The following is a 17,044-nucleotide window of genomic DNA, read 5'->3' on the forward strand; positions in this document are numbered from 1 at the left end:
TGTTCCAAGTTTTTAAATCCTTAAAGACCAATGCCTCCCTCTGATTTGGGACGGCAGATTTTCGGCCAACTTTTGCTTCATCTTTGTTTGGCTTGTCTGAAACCAAAACCGGTCTCTCTAGAGCTGATGTTTTAGAATTTTGTTCTGAATCTAAAAATGATTTCCTTTTAGGGGATCAAGTGAAGCTAGATCAACAGCATCATCGTACTCATCTTCATCCGACAAATCAAAAACTACCCTCTGTTTCCTATTGCTTTCATTTTTAGAAACTTTTCCAAAATTAACTTCTTGAGCATCAATGTCATTGTTCTCATGTTATGCTGCTTGACGAGCACAAACCTGTGCATCTGCAGTAACAAATAATTCAAAAAGAACTTATATAAATAAGAGAAGTAGCTATGAATATAAAAACCATGTTGTAGAAAAGCAAAATTTTAAATAGCAGAATCACTGAATAATTTGAGCTCTAGATTGTTGAATAAAAATTCGCTTTATGATTTATAGAATGCACTTAAAAAATTCAAATATGAAAGAAACTCTAGTAATAGAACAAACGGAAACAAACCATTGGAATTTTGGATGGGACCATTGTTATCTGCTGGCACAGTACAGGTCTTTGGTTTAGTAGCTGCATGATCCCAGAAATTTGCTAACGAACCTCAATTTCCAGCGGAACCTTTATCATTCTGGCATTTCTTTTTACTAGAAGGCAAGGAATAACTTTTTCTTTATCACAAGGCTTGGTGGCCAGATCATGGACTCTTAAATCATTTCTTTCTCCCAATACTAGAGAGCTTTCTTGTGAGTAGTGAGTGTTTTGTAAATACTTGTAAATTTTTTCTCTTAGTAAAATATCTGCAGCAGTCCGGAGACGTAGGCATAATTGGCTGAACTCCGTTATCAATATCGGGTATTATTTTTTCGCTTTTATTTTGCATTCTCACTAATATGATTATAGGGAAATTACTCGTTCTCGTTTTATTTCCCAACAACTGGTAATCAGAGCTTTTGGTTGTGAATTTTGTCAATTTTTTGCGAGGTTACTATTCATTACTATTCACATGAATAGTGAATTTCGTGAATAGTAAAAAAATTGTCAGCGATACGAATTTTGTCGACGGATGTGTTCTAATACACAGTGGTTCGCAAGAATTGTCAGAAACGATCCAAATGAAGCCAGATTCGAGTGGGAGCGATGGCCGCAGACGAAGGGAAAGTGAAAATTGAGAAGTTCGATGGTGCGGACTTTGGCTTTTGGAATATGCAGATTGAAGATTTTCTGTACAAGAAAAATCTATATCAACCTCTCTAGGAAAGCAACCAGATGGCATAAAGAATGAAGACTGGGCTCTTCTCGACAGACAAGCCCTCGGAGTTATCCGACTGACGTTGTCCTGAAATGTTGCTTTCAACATAGCAAAGGAAAAGACCACGGCAAGTCTAATGGCGGCTCTCTCCAGTATGTATGAGAAGCCATCGGCCTCAAACAAAGTTCATTTGATGAGGCGATTATTCAATTTGTGGATGGCAGAAGGGGCATCAGTGGCTCAACACCTAAATGAACTCAACACAATCATAACCCAGTTGAGTTCCGTGGAAAATGAATTCGATGATGAAGTTCGAGCTTTAATTCTCTTATCATCTCTACCAGACAATTGGAATGCTACTGTTACAGCAGTCAGCAGCTCGTCGGGAAACATCAAATTAAAATTCGATCTGGTACTAAGCAAAGAAATTCAACAGAGAGAATCGGGTGAAGCATCAACCTCCTCAGCCTTGCACACGGAGTTTAGAGGGAGAACTTAATAAAGAAATTCAAATCGTGGCAGATCAAAATCCAGAAGGGAAAAAAAGATTTTACCTGTTATAACTGCGGCAAGAAGGATCACTTTAAAAGAGATTGTCGAGCACCGAAGAAAAATACTGGCGTACAGGATTATGCCAACGTGACAGAGGAGACAGGTGATGCCATGATTCTAAGCGTCAGCAAACCGATTGAATCATGGATCTTGGATTCAGGGGCATCTTTTCACTCCACCCCATGCCGAGAAATCATGGAGAACTATGTCGGTGGTGATTTTGGGAAGGTTCATCTAGCTGATGATGAAACCTTGAAGATCGTCGGAAAAGGAGACATCCGATTAAATTTGCCAAACCAGACCACCTGGAAGCTAAAAGGAGTAAGACATATTCCTAGCCTCAAAAGAAATTTGATTTCTGTAGGACAACTTGATGGAGAAGGATATAGTACAACCTTTTCAGGCTATGAATGGAAGATTACCAAATGAGCACTCGTCATTGCTCGTGGTAAGAAGAATGGTACTCTCTATGTAACCTCAAATTTAGAGAATATCATTGTTGCAGCATATGCTGATGGAAAATCAATCATATGGCACTAAAGGCTTGGACATATGAGCGAGAAAGGGATGAAGACACTTTTTTCAAAAGGGAAGCTGCTGGATCTAAAGAATGTAGATGTCGAACTATGTGAAGATTGCATCTTTGGAAAACAAAAGAAAGTCAGTTTTGCAAATATTGGAAAGACACCAAAGGCAGAAAAGTTAGAGTTGGTTCATACTGATGTATGGGGACCATCTCTAGTTCCATCTCTTGCAGGCTCATTATATTATGTCACCTTCATCGATGATTCAACAAGGAAGGTGTGGTTTATTTTCTGAAAAAAAAATCAAAAGTCTTTGATACCTTCAGAAAATGGAAGGCCATGGTGGAAAATGAGACTAGTTTGAAAGTCAAGCGGTTGAGGTCTGACAATAAAGGATAATATTGAAACAGTTCTCATGACACCGCAGTAGAATGGCGTAGCAGAGCGCATGAACAGAACTCTGAATGAATGTGCTAGAAGCATGAGGATACATGCTGGATTGCCCAAATTTCTATGGGCTGAAGCTATCAATACTGCAGCTACCTGATCAACCATGGGCCCTCAGTTCCCTTGGATGGTGGAATACCAGAGGAAGCTTGGAACAAGAAAGAAATAAATCTTTCACACTTAAGAGTGTTTGGTTGTATTTCTTATGTACTTATAAACTCTGCTGAAAGAAGTAAACTTGATGCCAAGTCCAACAAATATGTCTTTGTTGGTTATGGTGGTGATGAGTTCGGTTACCAGTTTTAGGACTACGAAAATCGAAATATCATCAGAAGCAGAGATGTCATTTTCAATGAGAATGTGATGTACAAAGACAGGTCAACAATAGAATCAAGTAGCTCCAATACCGAAGTTGAAACAAAGGAATTTGCTAAGTTTGAGGAGATTTCTGGAAATAATGTTCAGATCAATCCTGAAGTAGTTCAAGAAGAACCAGACACACCAGAACTGATACGCTCCTCCAGAATTCCTAAACCAACCCAGCGTTATTCGCCTTCTTTGCACTACTTGTTGCTGACTGACAATGGTGAACCAGAGTGCTATGATGAAACAATGCAGGTGGATGATTCAGTCAAGTGGGAGTCTTCCATGAAAGATGAGATGGATTCGCTTATGTCAAATCAGACGTGGGAATTAGCTGAATTACCACCAGACAAGAAAGCGCTCCACAACAAGTGGATTTACAAGATCAAAGAAGAGCACGATGGGAGCAAACGCTACAAAGCAAGATTGATTGTCAAAGGTTTTCAGCAAAAAAAAGGTATTGACTACAATAAAATTTTCTCTCCAGTCGTAAAACTGTCTACAATCAGACTGGTATTGAAAATTGTAGCTGCAGAGAATTTACATCTTGAGCAGTTAGATGTAAAGACAGCTTTTCTTCATAGTGATTTGGAGGAAGAAATCTATATGAGGCAGCCAGAAGGCTTCATAGAGGCAGGCAAGAAAAACCTGGTATACAGGTTTAAGAATAGCTTGTATGGTTTAAAACAAGCTCATAGACAGTGGTACAAGAAGTTCGATAGCTTCATAAGTAGCAGTGGTTTTACCAGATGCCAAGCAGATCATTGTTGCTACATCAAGAAGTTCGACAATAGCTTCATTATTTTATTATTGTATGTTGATGACATGCTTGTTGCAGGTTCAAACATGCAAGAGATTATAAACTTAAAGCAAAGATTGTCGAAACAGTTTGCAATGAAAGATCTGGGCGCTGCAAAGCAGATTCTTGGGATGAGGATTAAGAGAGACACAAAGTCGGGGACTTTGATGTTATCACATGCTGAGTACATCAACAAAGTAATCTCCAGGTTCAACATGCAAGATGCTAAACCAGTAAGTACACCTTTAGGTGTTTATTTTAGACTCTCCAAAGAACAGTCACCAAATACGGAGGAAGAACGTGCACACATAGTGAAGGTGTCGTATGCCTCAGCAATTGGAAGTTTGATGTATGTCATGGTTTGTACCATACTAGATATTTCTCATGCAGTGGGAGCTATTAGCAGATACATGAATAATCCGGGCAAAGTACACTAGGAAGCAGTCAAATGGATCCTCAAATATCTGCGGGGTACCACAAACAAAGCACTTTGTTTCAAAGGTAGAGATACGATACTGACAGGTTATGTAGATGCTGACTTAGCCGGGAATGTTAACATCAGAAGAAGCACTACAGGGTATGTCTATACTCTAGGAGGAACTGCGGTGAGTTGGGTTTCTCAACTACAGAATATAGTTGCTCTCTCCACAACTGAAGTAGAATATGTCGCTGTTACGGAAGCCAGCAATTAGATGATTTGGCTCCAAAGTTTCTTGGAAGAGTTAGGCAAGAAACAAAAACAATGTCTTGTATTGCGACAATCAAAGTGCTATCCATCTAGCAAAGAATTCGTCTTTTCATTCCAGGACGAAGCACATACAATTGCGATATCATTTTATCCGGTCTCTTCTGGAAGATGGGATTTTGAAACTGGAAAAGATTAGTGGAACTCAAAATCCAACAGACATGTTGACAAAGACGGTGACCACGGACAAACTGAAGTTGTGTTCAGCTTCAGTTGGCATGTTAGAATAACAAGACTAGAGAGGTTGCTGCATCGATCGAGGTGTGAAGACAGATTAAAATCAGTCTTCAAATGGGAGATTGTTGAAAGTATTGTTAAAAAATGGTTTTCAAATTTGGTAAATGTTTCTTTGAAAATGGTTTTCAAAGTTTGGTAAATGTTTCTTTGAAAAATAGTTTCTCAAAATTTGGTAGATGTTTGTTGAAAAATGATAATGGGGATAATCACAATTAATCCCTGGACTTTAGGGTATTTACAAGATTAAGTCCTTAAGCTTTAACTATAAATACCCTAGCTCATTTAGCTTCAAAACCGTCCCAAATCATTTATTTCTCCCAATACTAGAGAGCTTTCTTGTGAGTAGTGAGTGCTTTGTAAACACCTGTAAATTTTTTCTCTTAGTAAAAGATCTGCAACAGTCCGGAGACGTAGGCATAATTGGCTGAACTCCGTTATCAATATCGGGTATTATTTTTCCGCTTTTATTTCATATTCTCACTAATCTGATTATAGGGAAATGACTTGTTCTCGTTTTATTTCCCAACAAAAATCTCTTTCATTAAATGTATACATAACTAAAATATCTCAATGGTAAGTACAAGGACCAGCAACAACTAGGTAACATGAAGGAACCGTCAATGCAACCTGAAATATTTTATCTTCCCTAGCTGAAATGTTCAGTTACGGAAGTAGGGTACCTGTTATCTCTCAAGCAATTATCCACTGTGGTAGGCTGCTCGAAGAGCTCTTCAGCTTGTATAAATTCAGTATTCCAAAGTGCAGCTGGGTCCTTTGGGATGCAAGCTTGCACACTATACACAGAATTCATGTAAGACAATTTTCTTTTAAGATTGAAAATCAATAAGACAATGAGATTCCAGTTGTTGCCTTGATCCTAAATATTATTCTATCCATTTCTTCATTTATCCTGTGCAAACAACGAATCGTTTCTACCAAAAACTTGATACTCTAGAATTCCACCTTGAAACAGAATTATTATCTTACAGTGAAAATACATAAACGAACACTTTAAAGCAGAGCTTAATTTAGTTCATTTCACGTTCAAAACTAACCAGCTTCTTTTCAATTCGCAAAATCTAAATATAAAACTACACACAATAAAAAAAAACAATAAGAACGGAAGAGGAACAAATTTTCTGGAAGTTCCCCGAGTAAAAGGTGAAGAAACATGGTGGGTAAGCTATTTGGCTGTGGTGATGGAGCCTGAGTCTGAATCACACATCAATGGCTCATGCACATGCGGGTTATTTTAGCTCAATCAAAATCTTAGATTAGAATCTTTCAAAATACATTAATATTAAGAAAAAAGTCAATTATCTTAAAATTTGCAAATTTAATGAAATTTTATCACATTCGTGAGGACTACAACCACAAAATCCCAATTAAGATTTTTTTTTTAAAACGTAAAATTTTGATTTTTAGCCGACAAAGAGTCGAGTGGATGTGCGGGCAGTGTAAAGATCAAAATGCAAAAGTGGAAAATGATGGTTCAGTTGAACGTGGGTTTAAGAAGGGGGGAAAAGTGGGGTTGCGATGCGTTTGGCATTACGAATAATGGGATGTATCATTAATTGGATTTGTTTAGCCATTTTTAATTATTTTCTTGTTTTTATAACTCTTTTACAATTTTAATATTCTTTAATAATTTATTATTTTTCATTTGCTAATATTTTAAAATAATATAGAATGATTATGAGATAGTATATGTTCGAATTGTTTTAGTTATTGACAATGCACGTATACTTGCAAACAAAACGTAACTACTTGAATCTAAAATCTCTAGGGATAACAACGGTTCCTTTCACTACTGAGATCATTTGATGAGTTTTAATATTTAAAATTTCTATATATCTATACGCAATATTATAAAAAAATTAACAAATTTACTTTTGGTATGATATGGAGTATTTGAGTGATAACATTTATATACGCGATGTTTTAAAATATCTAATTGTATTGATTTTAAAGTTATTTACCGGGTGTATCAATAGGGTTAGGTTAAATGGTAAACAACTTGATATTTTTTAAACAAGTCTCGAGTTTAAGCCTTTGTGTATGCAAAAAGTCTCCATTAGGAGACTGACACACCAAGACCAGATATACAACCCGGATCAGTCTAGATTAGCTGGAACCAAGAAGGCAAAAAAAAGTTATTTACCAGTGCATTATGCATATGATGTTACGTGTGCAGGACATGGATGCGCCATAACCCATATGATTTCCATGAATTTTTGAAGTAAAACACATGCAAAAGCCAAGTTATAGAAGACGTGCGGAAATTCAAATGTTGCCAACAGAATTGTTGATAGGACTCGTTCCTAAGACTATCAAAACAGATGGTTAGAGTTGTTCTATTCAAGTTATTGTCAGCTTATCTTATAATTAATTTATAATTGAGAAAAGAATAATTATTTGAACTTATTCTTTGAGAAAAAGAACAATAGTAAGATCAATAACCTGAATGGAAGTGACTAAAAAAGAAAGATTAAATAATATTGGTCCTCAACTTTTATGAATCTTTTATGAATCTTTGAAAAGGTTATATCAATAACCTGAAAGGTTACATACTTTGAGATTCACAAACACAGATAAAAATTAACCAGTAGCCGTAAAAACCCAACAAAAACTGTTAAAATCACATCCATAAAACTCATGAAGGAAAACACTTCAAACATCTCAAGTATAACGTTGACCATCTGTCAAATTATGTTTTCGTAAAAGGTCAGGAATCGTTGTGTATTTCCCCATTCTCAGTCCTGCTTAGTTCTAGCAACATCCAGGAGAAACTGGTTCAAACGCTGTCCGAATATCTTTGTCGAAAACGATTCGTTGACGTGCTGTCTAGCCTGTTCCCCCATTCGCCTTGCCATCTCCGGGTCTTGAATGAGTTTAGCCATGGCCAAAGCAAAGTCCTCTGGACTTGGACCACAAAGAAATCCCGTTTCCCCGCCTTTATCGTTTCCACCGGACCCCCGCTGTTGCAAGCTATAACTGGTTTTTTCGCTGCCATTGCCTCTAATGGAACGATGCCGAAGTGTTCATCCTACATAGAGTTGGAAAAAATATTTGCATGTTAAAACCTAGTTTTCTTGCATCAATCTTATAAATTGTTTTAACTTGATATATGCCAACATACTGTTGGAGTGTAAAGGACACAGAGACACTGAGAGAGCAGCGAATTCCTTTCTGCGGTTGAACAAGATGTAACGAAATTAACCCGACCGGAAACTCCTTTACTCTCTGCTAAGCTTTTCAGTTCCTCCAAGTATTCTACATTTTCCCTCAGGCGTCTATCGTATCCACCTGAAATTTGAATGAATAAAAGAGAAGAAATGCATGATTCATTTTCTGTAGATTGAACTTATATATCACAAATCATATTCGATATACTCCCCACTTCACCACAGAAAATATGTGATGATCAAATTCCGTCCGCATATCCATCAGCCAGCAGAAAAATTGTAATACTCATGTTAAAATGGGAAGGAAACTTGCCGGCAATTGTTAATTCGGCATCAGCCAACTGAGAAGTTTGATGAACATTTCCTTCAAGGGCATGAAGCGTCGCAAAAGCAGAAACTGCTAACTCTATGTTCTTTTTCCTTTCGAAACGATTGATGGAGAGAAAATTCAACCTAGCCAAAGGAACAAAAAGCACGTTCAGAGAGACACTTATGGTGGGAGGTTTTATAGGAATGAATAAATGTTCGATGAAAGTTTAAACAAGTGTCGAGAACAACAAAAAAAGAGACGACGGGACGTACAAGCATGTTGGTTACTTATAAGAATGGGGCTCATCAAACTGATCCACATTGACTGCAGGGTGAAGAACAGCTGGTCTAATTCCTCGTGCGTGAAGATGCTTAAATGTTTTTGAAAAGGTAGATGCAGTAAATCTGCTATTAACGAGTATCATATCCGCCATTCCTGAATTCCAATTTCCAAAACATAGCAGAACACAAAACGATGATGAACATGATTATTCCATATTCCATAATGCATAAAAAAGAAAGAGACTGTATGCAGAGCTGACCTGTTGTCAGTTCTTCTAAAAAATCAATAGGTTTCCGGTATATCCTCCTCAGGAAAGTTGTATGTTGAGCCAGTAACAAATCTGGAAAATGACAATAAAATACAACCTGGAAAATTAAATAAATAAATAAATAAAAAGGACCGCTGTGAAAAAAAAAGCCATCGCAACATACATCTTCGATAAGAAATGAAAAGAAATAATTTAATATACCTTCGTTGACCGCTTAAGTTTCAACAACGGTGAGACAACAGAGACCTGGTCTGCTAGTATAACATCAAATGATGGCCACATGAACAGAACACAAAGTGCAACAAAAATGCATCGAAGATATGCACAAACAGCATGAAGACGATAGAAAATATGTCGTGGCAGGAAGTCACCGTATACAGTAACTGGAAAGATGCCTGGATTTCATAAAAGGGTGTTGTTCAATTTCAATTAGACCGAAGAATAACAATGAACACAAGGTAGAACTAAAATTTCAGGCATTCTTATTTCTTCCGCTTAGCGATATAGCATTATATGCGTACTAACATGAAACAAAACCAAGTCGATTTCGACGTCCCTGCTCAGCTATAATCAATAAGTACACTCACTGCTATTAGTTTTAAAAAGCTATATGCACTAAGTTTTCTGAATTAACATCAAAAAATATATTATGATTTGGAAAAAAGGTCCTCTTTCCAATCTGTTTTCTCACAACTACACAAACAAGTGGCTAAAATTATAGAAAGAACAAATGGGAAAAGAAATTTACCAGTACGGGTTTCCTCAAAGCATCGATTTTTGTCATGGTGAGCTGTGAAAAAATGAACATTGTGCCCATGGGATGACAATTCAACAGCCGCATCAACGATCAGTCTTTCAGCTCCACCTTTTTAATCCGAATGGATGAATAATAATATCATAAATGTTTATCATTTTTTTTTACTTGGAAAGATATTTAATTTGGCGTGAAACTCGTAATCCCAATACTCTGAACAACAAATAAACCTTCTCCACTCAAAAACCAAAACTTTGAAACTTATTCATCGACCAAATTTCAACCCCATCCCCCAAATTTTTCCATAAATATTTCTCAGCAAACAAACAGATTGTCAGTAATAGCATTACCTCAAAGTTCCTTTTTCCCCCATAAACAAGAACAAAACTAATGAACGAAGTACAACGAATAAATAATTACCTATGCCAAGATCTGGCAGAGACTAGAAGAAAGGGAGGAAGTCAAGTGAATGTAATTATGGTTTAATTAAAATAATTAAATAGGGTAAAATACACACACAGACACACTAATATCGTTAGTAACCTATTGGCAAATTAAGGGAAATATTGGGGCAAAAAAATTAGGAAAATATTGTTGGTTAAAAATTATTCAATTGTCTAGGAACTTTTAATTAATTACAATAAATTATATATATATAACTAAATTTTAATTATAATTCTTAAAATAATGATTTGGATAAATCTTAAGTGTATATAAAGTAATATTTATTCAAAAGCTTCTAATTGTTCGATAATGAAATATTCATATCCTTAATATATGCGGCACTCAGCTTAAAATTTTAAAAGATAACAATAAATATTTTCACCACTAAAATTATTTGATTAATGTAATTATAAAATAATTTGAACGACATAGTTTATTCTATCAAGTTTATCGTAACCTATTATTATCGAAAGTAATAATTTTTTGCATTTTTAAAAATCATGTTTATTTTATAACATTTTCAACAAAAAGAAGTTTTTTCATTCACCACTTTCTGTTAATCAAATTTTATTTTGGGGTCAAAGCTACAATATGAATTTATAAATATATCTAAATTATTTTATAAATGTCAGCTTAAATATAATAATAATAATATTATTAAAATAAAAAATTGTTTAATAAATGATATTGAAAACTTTCAGAGATATGATTTTTTTAATGGAAACAATTAATTTTATTTAAAATACAAAATACTTCAAAATATAATAAATTTTTGTCATCAGAATCGTAAATTAAGCAAATAATTAGTACAATTACTTATAATCACTCAAACAAAACTAGCAACTTAAGATCATAAGGATCATACGTGGAAAGATTAAAATGCTAACCAAAAAACTCGAAAAAAGATAAATACAAATAGATCTGATCGCATCGACAAACGAACTATAAAAGGGGATCAAGCAATTGAAAGACCACCGAAAAAATCACAAATCAGATTCGAGCGACATGAAAAATTATCCATAAACACAAAACGAATTTCCAAATCCACTTTGAGAGACCAAAGCATGGATGATCAACAATATATCAGATCAGCGTAATCTTATCAATTGTGACGATATCAACTCAACTCTTAGAAAAAAAAATGAAAAAAAGGGTTAAACACAGAAAATATGTTAAAAGACAAAAGAAAGCATGACACAAAGGAATATGAAAGCGTGCCACAAATGCATACGAAAATGTGATATATATAGGCAAATGAAAATGTGTCATACAAGTATATTTATTGAAAATAAAAGAAAATAGAAAAACGATATAAGAAAGGGAAAAGACAATAAAAATTACCGACGGTCGGTAACCAACATAAAAATATTTCATGAATCTCAATCACGTGTGTCAACACTCGTTGGCAGTATTATATTTAGTTCAAACTATAACTTTAAAGCGTTGAACTAGAATCAAAGTTAGATTGAGTTAATTAATTATTTAAAATCAAATGTATGAAAATAATAAGGGTAAACTACACTTTTAGTACCTCAATTATTACTTTTATTTTGTTTCAATATCTAAACTTTATTTTTTTTCAAAACCATACCTAACATTTAGTTCAAGTTTCAATTTGGTATCACACCATAAAAAATTTAACAGAATTGCTGACATAGGGTTTTTTTCTAATGATAACATTACATTACCTCATATTGACACATCAACATCACCGTTAAATTTTAACGACGGTCTATTAAAATGAAAGTTAAACTAAACATTAAGTATGCTTTGAAAATAAAATTTGGGTATCAAAATGGAACAAAAGTAATAAGTTAGAAACTAAATATGTAATTTTCCCAAATAAGAAAGGCAATAAACCCAATTATTAGGGTTCAATTATTGAAGCTAGAACTTCTTTAAAAGAAAAGGAATAATGGGGAGTGTCCAAAACGGCAGAGGCATTCACACCATTTAAAGCGACAAGTCGTTTTGTGAAGCATGGGTTCAATCGTTGTCACATCCCTCTTTAACCTAATTCTTTTGAGTTTTCAACACACAAAAACCTGACCATATTCTCATCCAACTTTCTCGCCAACAACACCTCGGCTTCTGCTGAAAATTACCATTCACCACCACAGTTGTACTACCGTAGTCATTGCACCCTTTTCTCTAATAGTACTGCCTTGTCGAAAAGAAACTCCAATGAATCTATTCAGGACAAAGGCGTTATTTTCGACAATATATGGATGTAAACTAAGTTTAGGGTAAATTGTGTGTTTAGTACCTAAAGTGTCAATTTTAATCCATTTTATTATTTCAACTTTCAATTTCTTTTAAAACCAAAACTAAAGTTTCGATTTTGTTTCATTTTAGTATATCATTAAAAATTTAACGTTAAATTTTTAATTTTTTTTTTGAAAGTTTAGATACTAAAATGTATCAAAAGTGATAGTCTAGGTACTAAACGTGTTAATTTTTTAATTACGAGTACTAAAATAAAACAAAAACTAATCATTAGATATGATTTTGAAAAAAAATTTAGGTACTAAAACGGATAAAAACTGATAATTTAACTACTAAATATGTAATTTACCCCTAATTTTATAATCTTTCATATGACTATAATTAAAAAATATATTAATACTCATTTAATTATTAATATAATAGATCCCTTAGATTCTGATTATTATTCAAATTTGAATTATTATTAATACTCATTTAAGGAGATTATTGTTATTTCTTGAAGATTTGGGTTCAAGCACTAGAAATATCAGGGTTGTAAGCGTTTAATGTCAATATGTTGAAAGTTATCTTAAAGCGAATATTATATTGTATTTACCTAAATTTATAAAAAAAAATAGTTCCGAAAATAAATTATAAATGTTGGTGTGAGGAAATTATAAATGTTGGAGTGTATGGTTTGTCATTATTTATTTATTTCCTTTGGCTGGATTGTCAATTAATATTTTATGGTATATAGGTGAGGTAAAATTGGAACGTGATGCATGTATCAACTTGTTTGTGTAAAATTAGATATAAGAACAAACAATTCACAAGACTCCTTCATGTTCCTTCTTTTTACATTAGTTCTTGTGAATGATCTCTTTAACAAGTATATAATAAATAAATAAATATTTGATCTTGATGTACTGTAATTAGGGATGGGCGATGGATTCTGATTCGACCCGATATGATACAATCAGGGTTGATTATTTTAAAAAAAATATATTCGGGTCGAGTTTTTTTTAAGGTTATGTTTGAGTGGAGTATGAAAAGTGTATATTTTTTAGATCAAATTCAGATGAATGATGTATATTTTTTATCTGATCGAATTAACAGAAAATTCAATACGACCTAGTTTGTCTTCTTCCATAGCATATGGATTCTGACAAATGCAGAATCCCATGGCATATTATAGTTTCTTGATCCAATTATGGGTCTAATAATCTATTTTCCATAGCCTCTGAAATTTACATCTTCTACCCTAGGTTGTCTTCTTCCATAGCATATGGATTCTGACAAATGCAGAATCCCATGGAATTCATGAGCAATTTCGCAGAGTAATTATTTTCCAAAATCAAAGTTTTTTTATGAGTAAATTTGATATAGACCTCACCCTAACTAATCATCTAATCTCATAGGCCATAGCCTCTTTAATCTGTCAGTAATTTTGATCATCAATTCTTCCTTTTTCTGTTTATATCTTTAATTTGGGAGTCCAAAACTTCATTGCTGCTGCCTCTCACCCGTACAACTTATTATGCCTCTCACCTGATAAAGCATTTATTTAAGTACCAAAACATAATAAGGTAAAACTTCGGGGCAAATATATAACTAGCCCTTTATTTCTTTAGGTACTCTTTGTTAGTATAACTAGTGGCAGATCCATAAATATTTTTCAAGGTGAGCTCATATGTATTAATAAAAAAAAAGAATTTGTATGAAACGAATATAAATAAAATTTCAAGGTGGGTAAATTCAGTAAAATGATAAACTAACATAAAGAAATTCGGATTCCAAATGGACTCACGCACACCCTAAATTGTACGTATATCAACCATTGTGTATAATATCACATTAACTGGAAAAGTTTATTAGATAATGCAATGAGAATAAAAATGATTCAAATAAAGTAATCTATTTTCTTAGTTAGAGGGTTTGATATGGTACAAGTAAGGAGATGTAGAGAGCATTTGACGTATTTGAAAAGACGTATGAAAAACACGATATTTTTATAAAAAATACATAAAAACGCAACATCTTGTTCATGTTATATATAATTTAATGAACTGCACAATTCAAAAATCATCGAATCATCCGAATATCTTCTAAAAATAATCAAATAAACCAAACATTTCTCTACTTACGCTATAACAAAGATCCTAATTGAGTCACTCTTTTTTTCTTCACAATGTTATCTAAATGTTTTTACCTTAACCGATTTCCCCATTAATCAGTTTCTTTCTAGTCAAAGTGTGTGTCTCTGATAGTTCAGAGACAATGATTATGTTTCGTTTTATTTACTTATGCGATGCTCGGAGACTGTAAACTCCGAGCGTATAAACATGGGGATCGAAAACGACAGATGAAAGCACATTAACCAAAGCCCAACATTCAAAATTATCAATTTCATTTCTTTTTCATTTCATTGTTAAAATATAATTTGAATTTATGACATTTTAAAAACATAATAATAATAATAATGACATTAAATTCAAATATAATTAACATTTATGTAAATTAAGGATAACGTACATCAAATTAAATTAAAATTTCTTTCAAATATTAAAATGATAATAAAGTATAGATAAAAAAATAACTTTTGCTTCCGTAATAGACTCAATTTATCACTTTCGTATTAACTTTTCGTATCAATTTAACTCTCAAAATTGTTTAATTGCATCATTCTATATATTACCCCTAAATTTTAAACCCTAAATCCTAAACTATAATCCATAACCTCTGAACCATAAATCTTAGCTTATGACTTATAATTTAGGGTTTTAAGTTATGGGTATGATATAAAATGATATAATTAAACAACTTTAAGGGTTAAATTGATGTGAAAATACAATATAGACAAAAATGATAAATTAAGACTACTACAAGGACAAGGTTCACCTTTAACCCTAATATATAACTTCATGATCTAAAATATCATTTAACTCTAATTTATATTATCTATAGTACAATTTCTAAAAATTATACAATTTAATTTTTTATAAAACATATTTTAAAAATAATTCCAATTTTCACGTAAAAAGTATGCTATTTTTCTTTGAAACTCTATTTTTTTTATTAATTTGGGGTAATATAAGGTAGTATATGTTCAAAGAAAACTCTCAACCTTTCGACATTGAATGCTCGCACCCCTAATATTTATGGTATTTAAACCTGAGTCCTCAAAAAATAATAGCAATTCATTTATCACGGGTTATGGTTTATAATTTAGTACGAACATTTTACTACTACAACTATTTTAGTACTCATGTACTAAATAAGTAGTTACTCGTGTTCACGAAGGACGAAACATTTTACATTAAGGAATGAAATTTTAATTTTTTTGAAGAGAGAAAAACTTGTAAAAATATAGAGAGACGAAAATAGATTAGGAATAGAAAAAATATAAAATATATGAGTTAATTGCATCACATGTCCTTAATTATGATCCTTATTTTAAATTGGTCCCTAAAATTTTAAACAATATAATTTTATCCTTAAACTATGATTATCATTCTAAATTAGTACTCAAAATTTTTAACATTTCTATTTCATCCCAAACTGTGATCTTCATTCTAAATTGGTCTTCAATCTTTTTGAACATTTCAATTTCATCCCACATATATGCATATACTAATCACATCCCTTGTTAATAAAATTGTTAGGTCAAATTATATTATTATTTTGGAAAAGGTAACATTTAGGTTAAACCAAGGTTGAAACTGATTACACACTTGGATAAATTTGGGGATGAAATTGGAAGATTCAAAAGTTTAGGGACCAATTTAAAATAATAGTCATAATTTGGAAATAAAATTAGAATGTTCAAAAGTTTAAGGACTAATCTAAAGTAAGAGTTATAGTTTGGAGATGAAATTGGAATATTTCAAAATTTAAGGATCAATTTAAAATGAGACTCATAATTTGAGAACATATAATATAATTAACTCAAAATATACGATAATTTGAAGTTTTTATACTAAAATAAGTAGCTACGCATGTTATTACACTTATTAACCAAATGTCACATAAAATTGTGTTCTTTAAGGATCGTCGGAGTCTTGCAAAATGATTACTTTTGGAAACTAATTAAGCTCGAGATTGCAGTTAATGAGAGAGATAAAGAGGAGAAAAACATCTAAAAAAATCCCTTCCGGTGGTTTAGTTCATATCCAACTACAACAGGATCCATTGGTTTCGGACAGGACACTTGAAACACTTTACACTCTCGAATAAAGTAACCTTGTCCCCAAAATATTACAACATTTGCACGTGTTGTTGTTATTGTCTATGAACCCAAACCCTATAATTCGTTCACCATAAACACACAAATAATTTTCAATTCTCATTCAATACAGCACCTTTCATTGTAAGTTTGATGGTACCCTGAAAACCTTTCCCTTTCGTTGTTTCTAATCTAACCCTAACCCCAACCCCAACCCCCGTATTGTTTTGTCCACTTCCACAAGGCCCCATCACCATTTTCTCTTTCATGAGAGTGAGTGACTGAAAATATTAATGACTCAGCGAGTACACTCTTTTGTTTTTCGGTGTTGCCTGCCATTGCACTACGAATCCCACGTTCCTGTCTGTCTGCTTTCACCTTCTTTACAGTGATTGTTTCT

General features: G+C 33.1%; 1 pseudogene; it reads right to left on the reverse strand.

Moving 5' to 3' along the window:
* Positions 1 to 7,564: 7,564 nt before the first annotated feature.
* Positions 7,565 to 16,901, reverse strand: LOC120205321 (annotated as a pseudogene).
* Between the last annotated feature and the right edge of the window lie 143 nt (positions 16,902 to 17,044).

Source organism: Hibiscus syriacus, unplaced genomic scaffold (genome assembly GCF_006381635.1).
Source record: "Hibiscus syriacus cultivar Baekdansim isolate YM2019G1 unplaced genomic scaffold, ASM638163v2 tig00012370_pilon, whole genome shotgun sequence".
NCBI lineage: Eukaryota > Viridiplantae > Streptophyta > Magnoliopsida > Malvales > Malvaceae > Hibiscus > Hibiscus syriacus.